Raw genomic sequence first — 18,876 nt, forward strand, 5'->3', positions numbered from 1 at the left:
AGGGAAAGACAAAAACAAGTAAGGCTGCAAAATGTTTCTTTGAAGAGATAAGACGCTAGGTTTAAAAATCAAATCAGAATCTCTTTGGAAATGGGAAATTAACATTCCAAGTGTTTGCAGGGTTTTCCTACCCCAATGGTACTCTTCCCATTTGTAACAAAGCTCGCGGCTCAGATCTTAATTATTATTGTCCAGCTGTGAATTTGAGCTACGCTGTGAGTTTGAGGTTGTTTTAAAGCAAAACAAAGCAAAACAAGACAACCTATACTGTTTCACTTCCAAATAACTTAGCGGTTAAAAACATGGTATCCAGGGGCGCCTGGGTGGCACAGCGGTTGAGCGTCTGCCTTCGGCTCAGGGCGTGATCCCGGCGTTATGGGATCGAGCCCCACGTCAGGCTCCTCCGCTATGAGCCTGCTTCTTCCTCTCCCACTCCCCCTGCTTGTGTTCCCTCTCTCGCTGGCTGTCTCTATCTCTGTCGAATAAAAAAAAAAAAAATCTGAAAAAAAAAAAACCACGGTATCCAGAGTAAGGCGGTCTGAGTTTATACCTCCAACTTTGCCGCTGAGTAGCTGTGTGCTCCTGGGCAAATTAGTTTATCTATACCCAAATTTCCACCATCTCTAAAATGGAGATGACAACAGGCGAAACTTCGCTGGGCCACTGTGAGGAATAAATGAGACAACATGAATAAATTGCTTAGAACAATGCCCGGCATGTAGTAAAGATTCAATAATCCTTGGATATTATTATTCACACATATCCACCTTATACACTAATTATATATTAATTCTTTCTCCTCAGGGCAGTATTCTGATTTCCTTCAATTCAAGAGAGAACATGATTATAGAAAATTCCCTTGAGAATCATGCCCCAGGATAATGTAAACTCAGATACAATGCAACTGAAGATTGGCAAGTGTCTTCACCTGTGCCCAATTCCACTTTTCAAACAGAGCAGAGCAGGCAAAACTCTCACTTTCTGAAAGGCAAATCGGTGGGATGAGGAGGTAAGACTGGGTGAAGAGACTGTAGCAACCCTGTTTTAGAAAACAGGGCTGTGAGGGGAGCATGTCCGTATCCCCAGTAATCCCTGAGCCCAAGTTCCCGTCACTGGGCTGAAGAAAGGGGCACCAAGTGATCCAGATATGCCTGAATCCCCACTGTTGCCCTGAAAGTCCTGCCACGCCCACCACCCAGAATCATCCCTATTGATATTTAACTGGAGGACAGATACAATGACCACTAAGTGGTACCAATTGCGTTTGGGACCAGGAAAGATTTAAATGGTGTCATCAAGCCCAGAATTCTCAGTCCATCAGCTGCACAGACTGGCCTTTGGAAACTTGTTCGGGGTTAATAGTATCTTTTTTTAAAATTATTATTCTTTTAAAGTAGTCTCCACACCCAACGTGGGGCTTGAACTCATGACCCAGAGATTAAGAGTTGCATGCTCTACCAGTCGACTGAGCCAGCCAGGTGTCCCTGATTAATAGCCTCTTAAACCAGTTACTTAATAGCCTCTTAAACCTGTCTCTCCTGGCTGAACTCTTAATTTCCTTCAGGGCAGGGTTCATGTTAATCAAGTGTTTTGTTTTTTTTTTAATTCTCCACAATGTCCAGCACAATTTACTAAGAAAATAGTTACCATAGTAACACAAGGGGAGGGGGGTCCAGAGGGATTTAACTTCACTCTACCATTCCATGATCTCCATATCTCCTTCAACCTCTTCCCACTCCCCTTTACTAACAAATAGTGCCCCTTAATCCCTTTTTTATAGAAATTCTGAAGTGACTTTTGAGTTGGTGCCAAATAAATGTTCCTGAAATTTTCTGTTTGACCAGTATGATAAATCCCTCGCTTTATGTCCCTCAAGTGTGTCTCTAGCTCCCCTTTGTGGAGGGTAAAGACCATGGTATCTCCAACGGGTAGTTGAGCTGGCTTGGGGTCCCAGGAGAAAAGGGGGGAAAATCCCACAAATGATTTTTTTGACCTACAAAGAAAGGCAAACGCCATTTTGCCAAATGTTATCATGACAGAAAAAGCCTAAATAGATAAAATAACAGGAAACAGACTGAAAACAACTACCTGGCCAACTCCTTTGAGTTGGGAGCATAAAAATCCAAATGGAATCTACTCTTCTGTTTGAGTCCTCATAGGACCCCACATAGCTCCTCTTCTGTCTTGTTCCTAGAAAAGCCTTTTCCAGGGGCACCTGGGTGGCTCAGCCCCAGATGAAGAGTGGAGAAAGCTAGTATGAGTGACTCTTCCTTTGGAAGAAGGGAGAAAGGGGCACCTGGTGGCTCAGTCGGTTAAGCGTCTGCCTTCTGCTCAGGTCATGATCCCAGGGTCATGGGATCGAGCCCCTCGGTTGGCTCTCTGCTCACAGGGAGCCTGTTTCTCCCTCTCCTGCCCCCCTGCTTGTGCCTTCCACTCTCTAATAAATAAATAAGATCTTAAAAAAAAAAAAAAAGCCTTTTCCAGTCTTTTTTGAGGAAACATCAGAAGCTTTCAAAGTTGTTCACTCAGACACCTGCCAGTGTGCATTAGTGCTGCTTAAAAGTTAACAACAGAGCAGAGTCTCTATGCAGGTTTTACTCTATCAGAATGAAATGACTGCCTTCCTCCCACCCTAACTTATGTCAGTTCAAGTTAGCATATTTCATCTTTCTCACCCACCAATCTGTTCTGCTGGAAGTGGGCAGATCACGGCAGGAGGGTCCTCCCTTGCAGTCTTTGGTCAATACGAATACAGCACTGCCATCTTCATTTTTCTTATTTATCGCTTCCTCACTGATGCTGCCGAGAGGGTACACTCCAAACAGAATGATCAGTAAATGGTTCATGGTTTTATTCATCTTCGAACTCACCGGTTGGCTATAAGACTCTGGTTGTTTATTCATTCAATAGCCAGGTGCTGGTTTTAGCTTCCGGGAGTTTCACAGCACATTTGGGAAGACATGGGAGTGAGCAGATGATAACATGACACTGTGGTAGGTCTCGGATAGAACTATCCACAGAGGAAGAAGGTTCAGAAAGCCTTTCCGAAGAAGGGAGTGGCTGGGCTGCACTGGGAATCGGTATTCACAGAAGGAGCAGTCTGCTCACGGAGGCAAACAGGAGCACAGCCCCTTCGGGGAGCAACTCGCGGGGCTGGGAAGTAGAAGAGGAGGACGGGCCTGGCTAATGATCACGTGGCAGGAAGAGGAAAAGTCATACGGAAGAACTTACAGTCCTTTGGCTGGGGGGGGTCACGCAAGATTTTTTAAATGACACTATGAGATCTTCAATTGAGAAAGTTAATTTCAGAAAGGAGAATGATACCGAGTGGTGAATTACTCAGGGGCGCCTGCTCAGTGGGGAGTCTGCTTTTCCCTCTCCTTCTGTCCCCCCTAATACTGTCTCTCTCTCCCTAATAAATAAATAAAATCTTTAAAAAAGTGGTGAGTCACTCAAGGCTGGGACAAAAGTTAAGAGACTGTTACAATAAGCCACACAAGAAATAATAAGGATCTTGACTAAGGACATAATGGTGGGGATGGAAAGAAAGAGATGCATTTGAGGAATAATAAAGAGATGGTGTGGAAAAAATCATACTGACCGATAAGAGATAGGGGTCAAAAACTGAGAGAGTCAGCAATGATTCATAGGTTTCTGGCTTAAGCACCCAGGTAGATAATGATACCACTCTCTTCCCCAAGAAATATGAAGAATTCAGGAAGAGTTTACTTGTTAGATGCATTGATTTGGACATTTCCATAGAACTAAGAAGTGTCCAATACACAACTAGATATACAGATCTTGAGTTCAAGAAAGAATTCAATAGTAGAGATAGAAATTCGGGAGCCATTAGCAAGCACATTGGTGGGGGCTAAAATCATGAGAGTAAATAAGTTCATTCGAAGAGCTTGTGAAGAAAGAGAAGTGGATGGGGAATCAAGACCAGATTGAACATGAATGACCCTCGCTTTAGCTGGTATCAACCACTCTACATTAAAAATGCAGCCAGAACAAAGGAACGTCCTATTCCTCCATATTCTCTGGATGGGTTTACGTACTGTTCTACAGTTCATTTGGGGGTTTGTGTTATTTCATGAACACTACATTTTCAAATTTGAATTCGTCTAAGGAGCTAAGAGTGGGGGGTTTCGATGAGGATGCAGATGCGTAAGTCACCTGATACCAAACGTGGCTGCACGGGACCTACGGTTTTAGGAAAGGGGATATTGGGCCATTTTACTCAGTGGGGCTTTGGGCATAACAGGCACCGATACCAATATAGCCAGCATCAATCCCAATCCAGGACGAGTATTAGGTACCTTGGTACTTCCCACTTGTAAAAGTTAGTCGTCATCACAGCGTATTGGTAGAAATGTCAACGGTGAAAAAGGAAACTGAGGAAACATGCGGTCTGTAATGAGCATTTCAGGGTAGATGAAAATTCCACATGCTCCAGCAATCCTTCAAACACCCATATGGGCACACCTCATGTTAGTGTCTTATGAATATTACATGAGGTGACTGACCCTGTGTTGGTCAATACGAGGTCTGGGCGGGCTCTTCTGGTCATTCTCTCTCTGATTCTCAGGACTCTGGAACCTGGTCTTCCCCCTTACCTTTCAGCACGTTCTACTCACGGAAACATTTGAACAAGTCACTTGTCAGTGTGCAGGTGGCATCTACTCTGATTTAAGCAGAACTCTCCAGGTTGCCAGTTGACAGAAACCCAAGTCAAACTATGTGAGGTTCAGACACTCTCCCTGTCCTGTGTTTCCGTAGCTTGGCTTCTATCTGTCCTCTCTTGGGCTGATTTTCTCCACAGAGCAACAAGAAGTACCATAAATCCCCCAGGTTTCTCCCCAGAGATCACATCAGACTCATTCTCACCGGTCCCAAGGTCAAAATGCCTGAGGAAGTTCTCTGGTTGGCCCAGCCTACGCAACACGTCTACCCCACGACCATGCACCCTGTCCAGAAAGACGGCATTCCCAGAGGGAAGGGCAAAAGAACAGACACTCCCCATATGCTTCTAGCAGAAGCCACCCTCTGGAGCCTCATTCCCTCACCAGATCTGCCCGGGTGCCTTACGTATCAGGGACTCTGCTCCTCCTTCAAAGCTCCTCCTTCATTTTTATTCTGCTCAATCACTCCTTAAAGGTCTTATCGACTCTCCAGCTGACCCTCCTTACTCCTCTGTACTTCGCAGACAGCTTTGCTTCTAGGAACCACTCATGCAAACTTCCTGTCTTCTGCTCATCTAATGCCAGCGAAATGAGATGGGGGGAAGGCAGAGTTTACAGAAAGCTGGATTATCCAAAATGAGAGAATATTTGCCCTGCTGGTTTCATTTGCAACTAGACTTTGCAACCCTACTAAGTAGGAAGCTTGGTGAATTCAGAGACGATAAATCTATCATTCCTTTGTGCTAATTCTGATTTTTAAACACACACACACACACACACACACACACACAACCTCTTTAGAGACATATGGCAATTCAAGAAAGTTGGAAACCAAAGAACCTGACATTCTTGGAACAACAAATAAAAAGCTCCGTAAAAGTTAACAAGGCAAAGACGAATGTGGATTCTAACACGTGAAGTTAGTAAGTATTTTGTGATTTGGCTCTGCTGGAAGTTATTACACCAGAACAGAGCCAACGTGGAAACTTAGTTTGAGCTACAATTCCCAGTTAAAGAAATCTAAAATTAGTCACTGTGTAGTAATCTGGGCATGCAGTATTTCTAATGGACCACGAAGCAGACTGGTAATTAACTCTTGTTCTTTGAATGTCAGAAGACGTGAGACTGATGATACGCCAGGAGACAGATTTGGAAAACCTGGCTATAACCATTTATCGAAGGTTACATTTAAATACAACAAGTTCTAAAATGTATTAGTCATTTTAAATCATTAAATGTTTGATAGATTATTTCTTTATTATACATGTTGAAAACTTCTCCTTCATCAATTATTGCATATAATTTTTATATTCTTGACTATATGGCCTTTACTGGGAGAAACAAAATAAGCAAAGAGTTATGTTTTAATAATTTGTTTAATTTATAAATTAGTAATAAATACATTTATTAACAAATATTGACACTAAATTGGTAGGCTGAATATGATAAAATAATTATAAAAACAACATTTTGCTTACTTTGCTAATTAATTAATTATAAATGTATTTGTCTATTAGTGAATGAATATTAATTTGGAAATCTGAACATATACAATGGTTGTAATTCACTTTATTTACTTCAGTCCTATTAAGTTGGAAACAGTTAAAAGCTTTTATATTAGTTTTCAGTATAAGAAATCATATTTCACAGATATTACCACTAGGTGGCTCAAGTGGCTAAAATAATATACATGCAGGGAAAAATCAAATATTTAAAGATTTATATCTCCTTCTGCATCATACGCTTTATATGCCTCATACTTGAATTTTCTACAAATTTTGTGCTATTTACAGATTATCACTATTAACGCTACACAGACAATTACTTTAATACAGGTCATCATCACGTATGCCCTTTTTATGAAGGAGAAAGAGGATTAATGGACAAAATGAATGAGTTATGTTACTTGTCATAAAAATGTAATAATAAAATAAATTAAAATCCTACCAGCTGATTGAGAACACAATATTCAATGGGGTCTGAAGGGCTGGAGTCTTGGGTTGTATTTCATTTTAATTTATCCAGGCATTTCTAGAGATTACCTACTTTATTGCCTGGTAGTTGTGGTTATTAATGTCTCTTCAAGGCAAACAGCTTGCAGCCAGGGCTTGAGTTCTCTGTAGTCCGGGGACCTTGGAAAGCAAACCATTCTTCCTTAATAATTAGTTATTGAAATAAAGGATACTGCATCCATTTTATCAGACGGCTTGGGACCCTCTCCTCTTTCTGATACACAGAAAACAAGAGCAGAAAATGGTTACTTTCCCCCCAACTTTAGTAAGCATCTTACAATTCTGTTCGTTGAAGATAAAGTGCCAGGAGGTGAAGAAAGAAGAGGTTGTCTACAAGCTGGAAAGGAAACTCTCTAGCCTATAGATTCTGTCAAAGAAGGAAACACAGAACAAGGACCTTAGAATAGGAGGGGCTTATAGATTTTCTAACCAAGAATTAATATTTATTTTGAAGATCTCTGGTTCTCTAGGCTTTCTTCATACCAACGGAAGCTCTTCCCTTCTCGTTTAAAAGTTTAGGACCACTGAAATCTTAAAGAAATGCTCTTTCAAGATATTGGTTTTATCTTCGGATTAGTTGTCTCTACCCTTGAATTATGTGTCATTATAACCACCAACAATCATAATTTCCATTCTGAAAGTTATTTAGTTGGCTCTACTTTAGGAGAGAAGTAAAATCCTCTATATGGGAGGAGCTTAAGGGGTGATTTTTCTTTTCTTTTCTTTTTAAAGATTTTATTTATTTATTTGACAGAGAGAGACAGCCAGCGAGACAGGGAACACAAGCAGGGGGAGTGGGGGAGGAAGAAGCAGGCTCATAGCAGAGGAGCCTGATGTGGGGCTCAATCCCAGGACTCTGGGATCATGCCCTGAGCCAAAGGCAGACGCTTAACCGCTGTGCCACCCAGGCACCCCTAAGGGGTGATTTTTCTAATTCTTAGAAGAGGCGAGTAGCATTTTTTTCCTAATTTTCAGCCTCTGTAGAGGTATTTTAAAAATATTTTCCTTGGACGTTTATTATCTGTCATTTGGAAGTACATGTAGGAAGCTGAGCTTGGCTTAAAAGAAAAGTATTGATTCTCCCTAAGGGAGCCATGACTCGGGTTCAGCTGCACTAACAGCAGGTCCCGATATTTTTATATTTGTACTCAGGCACCTGACATTTAGGTTTTATTTGAATATGGAGTTGTAAATATAACATGAACTAGTGATCACGTAGCTCTTAAACACTGAGATCTAATTACTTCTTTCCAAGCTTAACAACTATACTTGGTCAAAGTTCTAACCAGTTAGCTTTTTGAGAAAGAGAATCTTATCTTCCCAAACTATGGCCATGAAGAGTTTCCACTGGGTAATTTAAAAAAAAATTAAAAAATAAATAAATAAACAAAATGGCCAAGACAATAAAAGAGACTTAATGGCTTACATGACTGAATGCTAGAGATAGGGTCAGTTTCAGGGGTGATTTGACTCCGTTACTCACCAATGTCATCCAAGACCAGGTTAACTTCTGCTCTGTCTGCCCTTGGCCATGTCAACTTCACTTCCAGTGGTCCTCCGTTGGCTATCCACAGCTGCCTGCTCCCATTCATTATCTAAGGGTAAAGAAGATAGGAATCCTAAGTTTTTCCAGAAGAGAGAGGACACTTCTCTCCCAGCAGTTTCTCAGCAAGCATGGTCTGCAGGCTTACTGCCCACCCCTGATGCAGTAAGTCTGGCCAGGGGATGGGACCCCATAGTTATTTTAGGCCCAAGCTATATGCCCCATCTCAGTTGCCAGAAGTGAAATCCCCCCCACTAAATGAGCCGCATGCAGGGGTATGGATACCAGTGGAAAAAGCAGGGCTCTTAAGGGAAAGGGAGACCATATCAGTTGCAGTGGGAGGAAAGAGGAAGGGGTATACACAAACTCGTACACCTGACTATATTCGGGGAACTCTGGAACCAAACTGCTTGAGTTTGAATCCTGGCCCTTCCACTTCTTAGCCATATGACCATGGGCAAGTCACTTGTCCTCTCTTGTCAAGTAACAGGTGGGTCAAGGATTTGCTTCATTGCTTATATCACAGGGTTTTTCTAAAATCCATGACCATTAAACCACGTATTTATTATGTTCTTCCTTGTGATAGGCACTTAGAATTGGAAAGAACACAAAAGTGAGCAAAATCACGTTCTACTTCAAAGAGCTAGCAATTCAGGAAAGGACGTAAGAGCTCAGAAGTGGTGGTAAAAGATGAGACAAATTACATTTTACAAATGGGTTTCCTAGGGCACCTGGGTGGCTCAGTCAGTAAAGCGTCTAACTTTGGCTCCTGTCATGATCCCAGGGTCCTAGGATCAAGTCCCACATCCGGTTCCTTGCTCGGCCGGGAGCCTGCTTCTCCCTCTGCCTGCTGCTCCCCTCTGCTTGTGTTCTCTCTTTCTCTCTCAAATAAATAAAATTAAAAAAAAAATTTTTTTCCCAAAATGCATTTTTTCTAATTAAATATTCTGTAACAGCAAGCATGGTTTCTAGTGTTTTACAAATCCCATATGAAACTGATATAATTTTTTCTGGATAGTCATTCATTAGTGAGATATGTCAACAACAATTAATAATCAAACACTAAAACTACCAAACAGCGAAAACAACAACAGTTACCAAACTAATCAACTATAAAGTGTGTAAAATATAACGTTCTCAATTCCCTAATCTTTAAGATAATGGAGAAGAGCACAGGTGAGGACTGTTCAAAACTCACTGGAATTTTTCCTTGGAAGTGTTTTTGTGCTTACAGGAAGTTGATGTCTACGAGGTCACAAAACGAAACCTAGGAAGTTGCCATTTCCCGGCCCCCACTCTGGCTCTCCTGGAGTGGGAACAGACAGATTTCCTTTGTCCTAAATAGAGTTTCTTCTCTTGGTGCAGAAGTGAAGCTAAAATTTTGCTTTTCAAACACCCTGAATGGGTTAAGAGTGTGTCAGCAAAGTAATTCAACAACATCACCATCAGGGGGCGCTCCTGCGCCTTTCAGTCCGCCCAGGTTGACCTCCCTCCTTTCATTTCAGGGTGGCTCCGGGGCTCCGGGGCACCGCAGAGCTCGCAGGCACTGCTTTCCTTCCAGTTCCAAATCCTCAGAATTTTAAACATCCTACTTTCTACTTAATGTTTTCCCCATTGTTAAAAAAATATAATCACAGTAAGATAACAGCTCTGCCAAAAGGAATAGTCCAACTGAATTAATCCCAGATGGAAGGTCTGTGTTATCTTTGCTCCAAAAAAGCAGATAAAAATGCTCATCGCCATTTGTATTCACTGATACTACTGGTAACTTCTTCACACCGTTTTGGAAATCCGTAAGTGAAATCTGCGGGGTGGGAGACAGAGGTGATGCTCGTGAGCCTGTAGGGTCTTTCAAGTGGGATGTGCGCGATGGTGCTAACTGGCCTTTCTGCCCAGCTGTGAGAGCCCAGGGGACAGAGCTTGTCCCAACCGTGTCCCCAGGCTGTGGCTCAGATGAATACCTCCAACAGAGCACGCTCAGTCGATTTCAATGTTTCTAGAAGGTCTGTAAACCAACCCACAGATATGAACAAGAAAACAATGATATGAGAGAGAAAAACCACAGGACTGAGGTGGAGATGGGAGAAAACTGTGCCTGAAACATTATCTCAAGAAGGGAGTGGCTAGGCCGGGCTCACTCAGAGCTAGAACAACCGGTACTGGAAAAAGAAAAAATTCACAGCATTTCGGAAATGAGAGTTGCTCAAGACCGACCAGGGTCCTCCTGGGTCGACCCTTTATTTTACAGGTGAGAAGAGAGGTCCATAGAGGGAAACAACTTGCCTACTGTCCTCTCAGCCGTTAGAGGCGAAGGTGAGACAGTAAATAATTTCACACCCCACACACACCCCTACACACACACACACATATCCCACACACACCCTTACACATCCCCCACACACACACACCCCTGTGAGTCCCAACTGCTCCATGTACCAGTGGCCACTGGGATGGCCCAGGCATCCGGAGTAGGCCTGACTTGTCAGAAGAGAGGGTTCTTGAAAAACCAAAGCACCACCTCAGAGTTCATGTCAGAGTTTCACGGATTATTTCCGGGGCTGGGGCAAATGGCTCAATGTCCAGTTAGAAATACAAAACAATAAAATAAATAAATAAATAAAATGTCATCAGTCAGAAATAAGGTTCTTCCCATTCACACTTTGCCCCGACGCACCAAAGTCCAATGTGGGAGACCCCGTCCAAAGCCCCTACAAAGCCAGGCCAAGAGAGGGCCCAGTTTCTCAGAATGCTTCCTTTAGGTGTTCTGAGGATTCTTGGCCCCTAGACTGGGACGCCTGGGTGGCTCAGTCGGTGAAGCGTCTGCCTTCTGCCTTCGGCTCAGGTCATGATCCCAGAGCCTTGGGATCAAGTCCCACATCGGGCTCCCCACTCAGCAAGGAGTCTCCTTCTCCCTCTTCCTGCCACTCTCCCTGCTTGTGCCCTCAATCTCTCTCTGACAGGTAAATATATAAAATCTTAAAAAAATAAAATAAAAGACCTAGATTATTAGAAACACTTTGCCAATGTCATGTAAGTTTAAATAAGAAGGCCTCTGGACGAGGAAAAAAGTATCACCACACCCACGTATGAGATTCGACACAAGGGACGACATGTGGCAGGAACCAGCAATCCTATCAAACTCCCTAGTCACATGATTTTCTCACATTCTACTTCCACTCTATCCATTAAATACTTACACACTCCTAACTGTACAGGAACAACCTAGAAGATGGTCATTTCTAATAGACGCTGAAGCAAGTAAGCCTATGACTAGCGCTCCCGTTCACACATTCCGGCTATCGCTCGATCCTGGATTGATGATATTCACCAAGCGGTCGGCGTATCAGGCACTGCGCTTTTAATAAGATGAATAAGAAACAATCCTTCCCTCTCGGACCTCCAATTCCAGACAGTGTGGTAAGAGAAGAAATCAATGACTACGTTGTAATGAGCAAGTGCTTTAAGCAGGAGGATGACGGTAGGGCGGGGGAACAGGGGAGTGAGGGAATCCTGATACGTGGGGGGCGTTCATTCAATTAGAATTCTGGCGCCAAAGACTCCCGGTGGACTCATTTCGTAAACTAAAAAGTCACGTGATTTTCTCTTTAATGGTAAAATCTCCAACAGCATTAATTCCAAATTTCCCTGGTTAGTACTTAGCAAACAGAATTAGAATTGAATTTTACTTCTCCCTCCTTCTCTCCACCTCTTTGAACCCAACAAGACCCATATCTTGTTCCCTATAAGAAAATGCCCTTATCAATTAGCACGATTATACATGATAGCCTGAAATAAATAATTTCCTTATATGGTCAGAAAACTGGAAATACTTACAGTTCAACTGTTCTCTAGTTATCAGAAGACTTTCTTTCCAAAGATGGTTATATATATTTTTTAAATTTTTTGTCAAGAGGCACTTGGCTGGCTCAATTGGAGGAGCACGGGACTCTTGATCTCAGGGTCATGAGTTCGAGCCCCATGTGGAATATAGAGATTACGTAAATAAATAAAACTTTTCTTTTTGGGGTGGGAGAAAGAGACAGATTGCGAGTGTGTGTGTGGGGGGGGGGGGTGTTTGCAGACGGAGAGAGAGAGAGAATCTTAAGCAGGCTGCCAAGGTTCCATGACCCTGAGATCATGACCTGAGCCAAAATCAAGAGTCAGACGCTTAACTGACTGAGCTTGGCCAGGTGCCCCGATAAACAAAACTTTTTTAAAAATTAATGAATATATAAATTTTTTGTTGAATCCTACAACAGGGGGAATTTGGAGATAACATAGACTGACTTCCCCACTTTTAGTCCAGTAAACTGAGACCAGTACTGATTGAATGAAACAGCCAATCTCGTGAAATTAGCATTAGAAGGTACTTGCAACCTTTAATTATTGTCATTGTCGGCAGAACTCCTGGCCACTACCTCTCATTCACTCAAGGTTTAAGAGCCCACACACTTTTGACAATACTCCTGCCATCATTCTTGGGGATTTCGATACCTCCTATGGAAGATACATTTAACTCATCAGCCTCCCGATCTTGGACTCTTCACCAGCAAGGATCTGGTTCCTTTTCACGCAGTCACCCCCTCTCCGTGCTCACACCTTAATCCCCACCATTACCAACAAGGGCATCCCATCCAAAATCCCACTTTCAGACCCCCCACTCTCCTCCCGCCGGCTCACCCTCTTTACACCCCAACTCCAACAGTGTTTGACCCTACTGGCTCCTCATTTTCATTGTTCACTCCCCCTCTCCCATCCTCACTTCTCTTCACACTTGGCTCAAACTCCATGGTCAACATTGTAAGCACGATTTTGCAGACAACCCCCAACGTCATTTAATCACTCCTTTACTTGCAACTGCCTAAAACCTCCAACCTTGACCACATCTGACTCTCTCTCCCCATTCCTCACCTGCACCTGTGCAGCTAAGGAAGACATACTCATGCCGGCTGCTCGTTCTGGAAAATCACGACCAAAGCAATAGGTTGGCCCTCAGGCTGCCTGCCAATTCTTGGCTGCTTTTGTCAAATCTACTCTCCCAAACAAATATTCCACAACTACTTCTCTCTTCTCAAACCTCCCTCACCCCTTGCTCTCTGCAAGATCAGCCTACTTCTTATTTCAATGAGAAAAAATAAAATCCCTGTCCACAAATCCACTAATTTTTTGCACCTGTAGCTATAAGCCTTGTCCTCCCTTTTGTAACAATGAACTTGGTCTTTGTGCACTAGATCCCACCCCCTCTCCTACACAGCAACTTCAACTCTGCAAATATCCCCTTTCTCCTATCTCATCAGCTTTCTCTCTCTACTTAATCATCCCTATCAGCATTTACACATGCTTCCGTCTTAAAATATCTCTATTGTCCCCCCATTTCCCCCTTTCACCTATGACGGCTACAGGAGCAAACCCAATCATTAATTTTTATTCGTTTTCCTCCTTATCGGCAGGATTTGACACACATGACCATGCTTCCTTCTTAAAGTATTTCTCCTCTTGGTTTCTGAACAACGCACTCTTGTTCTCCTTCATCCTTGGCCACTCAGTCTCAACCTCTCTGATGGATTCTCTTCTCGCCAACTTATAAATGCTAACAAGTCCTAGGGCTTTCTTTCTGGACCTCTTTGACCACTTCTGCGATGATGTCAGTCTGCTGGCTTCAAATCTAAATGCTCATGACTCATTAATTTATACATCTAGTCCTACCCTGAACCCCAGGCGTACCTATCCAATCTACATTTCTACTTGGAAGTTAGCTTAAGCTTTTCCAAAACAGAACTCTAGCCCTCCCCCAAAATAAGCCATGAATTGTCCTCCTTTTCTTCCCCATCTTAGTAAATACCAACTTGGTTCATTTAGTTGTTTGGGACAACCCCTAGAACTCCTTCGTGATGTATTTTTCTCTGTCATTGCAGCTCACATCCAATCTATAAGTAGATCTTGTTGACTCTACTTTCAATCCATTTCCAGAATTCTATCAATCCCCATCACCTCTAGCTTACCCCCTTGGACTATAAGAGCAGTCTCTTAGCTGTTCTTCTTCTTTCAGTCTTGCCTTCCTAGAATTCTTTCCCCCACAGAACAACCAGACTGAGCCATTTAAAATAAACTTTAGGCACACCCAGGTGGCTTAGTCAGTTAGGTGTCCAACTCTCAATCTCAGCTCAGGTCTTGATCTCAGGGTCATGAGTTCAGTCCCTATGTTGGGTTCCATGCCCAGCATGGAGGCTACTTAAAAAAATTAAATAAAATAAAATAATATAAAACAAAACAAAATAAAATAAAATAAAATACAGGTTTAGTGAATTATATTACTTCTCTGGTTCAGTAAACCCTTTCAACAACCTCTGTATCTCTCAAAGTAAAATTGAGTTTAATGATGGTAATTGGTTATAATGATTTCTAAGCTCCAACATATCTGACTTCATCACCTACATTTCTCTGTTCTTCAAATTCACCAAGCCTGTCCCTCTTCTAGGGCTTCTCAATTATTTTTTTTTCTATTGTCTGGACAGCCCATCCCTGGTGGAATGTTATCTTTCCAGAGTAGCTAACCCAGACTTCCCATCATCTGCTGTGGGAACTGTCCCCTAACTGGTGATGTACATAAATAACTATTATCTCTTATGATTCTGGGAGTGGGAGGTCTCAGCAGGGAGGTTCTCGCTTGGAGCACTTGTGCAGTTGCCGTCAAATGGAGGCCGAAGCTGGAATCGTCTGAAGGCTTCTTCATTCAGGATTCTGGTGTCTCTCCCAGAGCTAACCTGGGCTTCCCCACAGCACAGTGCTCTCAAGGTTGTCAGAATTCGACGTGGGGGGGCAGGTGTTCCATTTCAAGAAGCAGGAAGGGGCTAAGCGCCAGATCTCTTTAAGCCCGGGCTCAGAAACTAACATAGTTTCACTTCGGTTATGTTCTGCTGGTCTAAGCAGTCTCAGAGCACCCCTCACTTCGCAGGACAGAAGGTGATAAAGATCCCATTTGTCTCTAGAAGGAGGGTCAGAGACTGTGCAGCCGTGTGGTAGCCAGCCTCCAAGATGGCTGTCCATGAGCCTCTCCTCCTAGCACAGCCAGCCTTGGGTGGTCCCCTCCCGCGCCGAACCTGACCGACCTGTGTAACCAACAGAATACTATGGAAATGACAGTGTATGTTTCGGATACTGGGTCATACAAAACATGGGGCTCATGCTTTGATCTGTTTTGGATCACCTTCTCTGAGGGAAGCAAACTGCCATGCTATAAGGCCATGAAGCAGCCCTATGGAAAGGTCCACATGGCGAGGACTAAGGCCCCGCCAACCCCAGACCTAGCCATCCTTTCAGATGGCGGTCACCTCGGCTAACATCTTGACTGCAAGCTCCTGAGAGGCTCTGAGCCAGAACCACAAGGCTAAGGTGCTCTGAAATTCCTCACCCACAGAAACTGTGTGAGGTAACAGTTTATTATTGATTTAAGTTTGGAGAGGTTACACAGCAATAGTGATGATTTAGCAATACACCATGCTTTTGGCAATAACCTCCCCTACCAAACCCCTAGCACTCTTTTTTTTTTTAAACGATTTTATTGATTTATTTGGGACAGAGAGAGAGAAAGAGAACACGAGCAGGGAGAGAGGGGCAGAGGGAGAGGAAGACTGAGAAGCAGAGCCCCCACTGAGCAGGGGGCCCAACCCTGGTGTCACCCAGACACCCCCACCTAGCATGCTTAATCTCTCTCCCCTACTGTATTTTTCTCCATTGCATACTACATATTTTATTTATTTGTCTCCTTCCCCTTCTACCCTCCAGAATGTAAACTTGAACAGAAAAAGGATTTTGTCTGTATTTTTCACTGTGATATTCTCAGTGCCTATAACTGTGCCTGCTACATAGTAGACACTAAATTAAATAAACCATATTACTCATTCTCTTTGTCATCAACATGTATTTATGATTGCGGACTACTTAAGACAGCACATTATTACCCAGTGATTTACTGTAATAATCATTTATTTAACAAATAGTTACCGAATGCAGTTATAATAATAGGTGATATTACCTGAGTGCTTACCATGACAGATAATCCAAATACAATATATGCATTGCCTCACTTGATTCTCAGAACAACCTCGTGACAGCTATTATCAAGGGTCTAATGCTGTACATACTGAGCGAGCTGCCTGGGAGATGGCCAAGTGGAAAGGTCAAGTGGGCAACTGGATTATGAGTCTGGAATCAAAGCAGAGGTCCAGGGTGTGGAAAGAAATTTGGGAGTTACAAAAACATTAGATGGCATTTAAAGTCATGGAACTGAATAAACTCCCTCGGGAGGAAGCATGGTTAGAGAAGAGAAAATGTTTGCTGGAGAATCACTGAGGTATTGTCATATTTAGCAACCCAGAGGATGGGGGGGGGGGGGCCACAGGAGACTGAGAAGCACTCGCCAGCAAGGAAGAAAGGAAATCAGGAGCTTACAGTGTCTTGGGAGCTGAAAGAATATATTTCAAGGAGAAAGTGATCAACTGTGTCAAATGCGGCTAAGAGGTCAAGTCAGATGAGGACAGAGAAGGGGCCATTAGACCTACAATGTGAAAGCCTTTTTGGTGGGGGGGGGGCAGGAAAGAAAGATAAACTGCAGTGAGGGCAAGGACAGGAAAAGAAGATATTAAGTCCAGACAACTCTTCTGTACTTTGCTCCTGAGAGGTACAGAGAAATGTGCCGTACCTAGAAGGGGTTGTGGGGTCAAGAGAGGCATTTTAAGATGGAAGAAAGGACAGCATGCTTCTCCTTTTTTTTTTTTTTTTTTTAAGGTTTTATGTATTTACTTGACACAGAGAGAGAGAGGGAGAGAGCGAGCAAGCATGACCAGGGGAGCAGCAGGCAAGGGGAGAAGCAAGCTCCCCGTTGAGCAAGGAGCCCTATGGGGGCTCAATCCCAGGACACTGGGATCATGACCTGAGCCGAAGGCAGGCACTTAACAACTGAGCCACCCAGGCATCCCGAGGACAGCATGTTTCTTTGCGGATAGTATTAATATATTAAACAGGAATCAGTTGATTATGTGTAAGAGACTGCAAACACTGAACAGTTTCCCTGAGTACGCAGGAGGGTCTACGACCTACTACGTAACAGGGGTATGGAGTATGACGTTGGATAGAAACCAAGACAGTTCTTCCATAGGATCAAGAGGACTATATGGGCACAGATGGAAATGGGAACATGTGGAAAGTTTTCTCTTTGCTCCTATTCCCTCAATAAAATACCAGTCAGCTGAAAGGGAGAGGGAGAAGATATTGGGAGTTTGAAGGGAAAAGAGAAAGCGTGGAAGAGTTACCTAAACAGGTGGGAAGGAGACAGACTATATGACCATGGTCGTCATGACCTACAGTCCTACGACCTCACTGAAGTGTCATGCTATGGTATGAATGTCCCCAAAATTGACAGGTTGAGATCGCACTGCCCGATGTCACAGGGTTAGGAGGTAGGGCTTGGGGAGGTGCTTAGGTAATGAGGGCGGAGCTCCTCCCACTCTCCTTCCACCGTGCGAGGCTACAGCCAGAAGGCACCAGCTACAGGCCAGGGAGAGACCTCTCACCGGAGCATGTCCGTGCTGGCTGCCTTGATCTCAGACCCTCCAGCCTCTAGAGCTGTAAGCGAGAACCGTCTGTGGTTCAGACACCACCCAGTCTGTGGTATCTTGTTTTAGCAGCTGTCATGGACTACAACAGTCCATGAATTGAGCAAGCGTGTTTTTCTCTAGCCCTGTCCAGCTGCAAGGGGTGAAGAGCTGAACTTTTTACCAGGGAGAAACAGCGCAATGGATGATGGGTGCACGTGTGGATTCTCAGCTGGACCAAGAACGGACAGAGGGAAAGCGAGATTTGAGGTCCCAACAAAGTCAAAGAATTTTTGGAGTTAGAATCCCAGAGGAAATGAGTTGGCCAGATACAAGATGATGACTAGAGAGGGGAGATGCTTAAAATGGAAACTTTGGATGGAATAGAATCGCTGGTAACAACAAAATCAAGACAACAAACAAGGGGAATGTGAGGAGGAAGGGTGGGACCCAAAGCCATTCCAGGAGGAGAGGTGACAAACTGGGAGATCAAAGAGTTAAGAGCATGGACATTTATACCAGAAGAATGATGTTGTGTTAAAGCTGTGAACTTGTGTTAACGGAGTTAGTGTGCCAGGGGCTAAAGTCCTCAAGGAATGGGCAGGAATGACCCATGGTCTGCAACAAGGAGCAGCACAGGGTGTCAGTGTCCCCGGATAGGAGAATCGGGGCTCAGAGTAGTAGGGTAGAGGGGAGGAGAAAGGTCTGGAAGGGGCAGTATGGGGAAAAGGAGGCTACCCACCCACTCTTTGTGCCCAAGGGGATACAGGGTATAGGCAAGAAAAGAGCATTCTTTGGAAGGTGTGCCGAGGAAGCAGGGGCCTCAGGGAAGGACAAGGTGTCACTCAGAGCACGAAGAGCACCATTCTTTATGGTTAGAGAAGAAGTTGCAGATATGGAGAAGTGACTATAGTGAACTCCAAAAAGCCCGAGTATCAGGGGTTGGGGGAGGGGCAGGTGATTGGGAAACCGTGCCCCATAGGGTTAATGAGGTTAAAACTGTCACCATCCAGGCCTTTGCTGACCCCATCCCCTTCTTCACAGGA

At 43.7% G+C, this 18,876-nt stretch overlaps 1 long non-coding RNA gene across 3 annotated transcripts in view; it reads right to left on the bottom strand.

The window, feature by feature from the left end:
- Positions 1-18,876, bottom strand: part of LOC123002260 (uncharacterized) — a 61,566-nt gene that overhangs the window by 16,620 nt on the left and 26,070 nt on the right. For 2 of the 3 annotated variants that reach the window (XR_008956553.1, XR_008956551.1), the window contains exon 2: positions 8,178-8,289. This is a non-coding gene — a long non-coding RNA (uncharacterized LOC123002260). Of the gene's footprint in view, positions 1-6,269; positions 6,815-8,177; positions 8,290-18,876 lie in introns of those variants that run through there. The other variant, XR_008956552.1, reaches the window with a different exon arrangement.

This window comes from Ursus arctos, unplaced genomic scaffold, assembly GCF_023065955.2.
Source record: "Ursus arctos isolate Adak ecotype North America unplaced genomic scaffold, UrsArc2.0 scaffold_30, whole genome shotgun sequence".
Classification (NCBI taxonomy): Eukaryota; Metazoa; Chordata; class Mammalia; order Carnivora; family Ursidae; genus Ursus; species Ursus arctos.